The sequence below is a fragment of the Crocuta crocuta genome, unplaced genomic scaffold (genome assembly GCF_008692635.1).
Source record: "Crocuta crocuta isolate KB4526 unplaced genomic scaffold, BGI_CrCroc_1.0 scaffold1385, whole genome shotgun sequence".
Taxonomy (NCBI): Eukaryota; Metazoa; Chordata; class Mammalia; order Carnivora; family Hyaenidae; genus Crocuta; species Crocuta crocuta.
The window spans coordinates 91,003-93,108 of NW_027529562.1; the positions used below are offsets into that span (position 1 = coordinate 91,003).

Below are 2,106 nucleotides of genomic sequence, written 5' to 3' on the forward strand. Positions count from 1 at the left end.
CTGTGAGCCACTTGTGTAATTTTAAATTTTCTAGAAATGACTTAAAAAAGAGATGAGATTAATTTTAATATATTTTATTTAATACAAAATATACAAAATGTTTTCATTGCAACATATAACCAATATTTAAAAAGAGATGTTATATATTTTCATATTAAGTCATCAAAATACAGTATGTATTTTGTACTTCTAGGACATTTCATTTTGGACAAGCCACACTTCAAGTATTCAATAGTCACATGTAGCTGGTTAGTGGTTATCACATTGGCTCAGCTACACAAGAACTGTTTTATGTCTAAGAACCTCATTCTGCAAAGTTTTTGGAAAATCATAAAAACTGAAGAATTTAGAATTGATTATAAATGGCTAACAAACATTCATCACACTCCTGTATGTCAGACACCGTGATAGATGCAAGGAACAATGAGATTCAATCTCAGCCTAGAAATAGTGCATTGCTTCGCATAAATAAAGCCTTTACAACTAGATTAGGGATTTCAGCTGGGTACTAAGAAACAACAATAACAATAAGCAGTTTTAAAAACAAAATTATGGGCCTTTTCACTATTGTTTAACATTGTAATTTATGTTATTGGATATAATACTAAGATTCTGTAAGAAGGAATGATGTGGAATCAATGAGGACCATAATGGATGCAGCAGAAGACTCAGCCAAATGTTGGTCTGTCTCTCAAACCATAACATAAAAATCATCTGGAGGGCTTGTTAAAACATTCCTGGGAGTCATTCCCAGATTCTATAGTTTTGGAATGGGATAAGGCGGATGATGCTGGTCTTATAAATCACACTCAGACTAGCACTAGTTTAAGCAATTGTTCTCATAATGAGGTTCCTCTGGAAAAAAAATATTGAAAAAGCACTATAAAAATGTGACAAATCACATGCTTCATGCTTGTGAAATTTTTGAAGACTAATGAGCCTCGGAAGGTAGAAATGTTGCATGATGGAATTTCAGACTTCTTCCCTATCAGTTGGAAATAGACAGGGTTTTCTAAGCCTGACTGGATTATATTTTGCACTTTCACAGAAGTCATAATTGAATAAGCTGGGGTTTGTACTTGTCAAATTGATTTTACATATATTTTCTTATTCTAGCATCACATATTTTATGTGGCAAAATTGCCCAACATTGTTATGTGAAAATGTAGAAAACTCAAATTTCAGGATTTATGTTACAGTTATTTAAAAAATGTACTTATAAACTATGTTTAATTTTTGTATGTTTTATTTTATATTTGAGAGAGAGAGAGAGAATGAGTGGGGGAGGGGCAGAGAGAGAGGGAGACACAGAATTCGAAGCAGAGTCCAGGCTCTGAGCTATCAGCACAGAGCCTGACGTGGGGTTCGAACTCATGAACCACGAGATCATGAAATGAGCTGAAGTCGAACGCTTAACCAACTGAGCCACCCAGGTGCCCCTAAACTATGTTTAAAAGATAACCAATTATTTCCATTTTATTTTGGTGGTAGTGTTTCAGGGGAAAAGACAATAGGAGTGGATATACTTCCTTTTAACAGATAACACAAATCTAATAATTCATATAGGAGGATATAGCAAGAACTGACCACTTTTATTCACCGACCTTTTTTTAAAGCTTAATCCTCTGATTTATTTTCTCATTCTGTGGATTTTATCTCCTCACTTAGGCATAGTCTCCTATTATTGTTTAGAACATGCAGTTTGTTCCTTCAAATTCAAAAACCTGGCATCCTATCCATTTCCTACACAGACCTACTTTAGTTATTGGCATAAGTTAATGCAGTGATGAGTTGAAATGTGTGCTTCAACTGTTAGCGGAATGTTCATACCATTTCATATGCAGTTTGAAATCAATATGGTAAATATTTATAGCGCATCAGAGATTTTCAACTCTCACTGACACCTTACTGTATTTCTTCATATACATATTAAACATATTGACATATTACAGATATACTATATATGTGTGTATGTGTACGTGTTTATCACAAGCAAATAACCTAATTTTGCTCCTCAAAAAAAATCACACTATTGAAACATATTCCTCTTCCATAGCATAATAGATAGAGAAAATAAAAATAAAACATAAAACATTGGGGCCACTT

General features: G+C 33.3%; 1 protein-coding gene across 1 annotated transcript in view; it reads left to right on the forward strand.

Annotated features, from left to right (window-relative positions):
- LOC144229434 (SH3 domain-binding glutamic acid-rich-like protein 3) overlaps nucleotides 1-2,106 on the forward strand; it is a 4,079-nt gene that overhangs the window by 754 nt on the left and 1,219 nt on the right. The gene's annotated exons all lie outside the window — the stretch shown is intronic.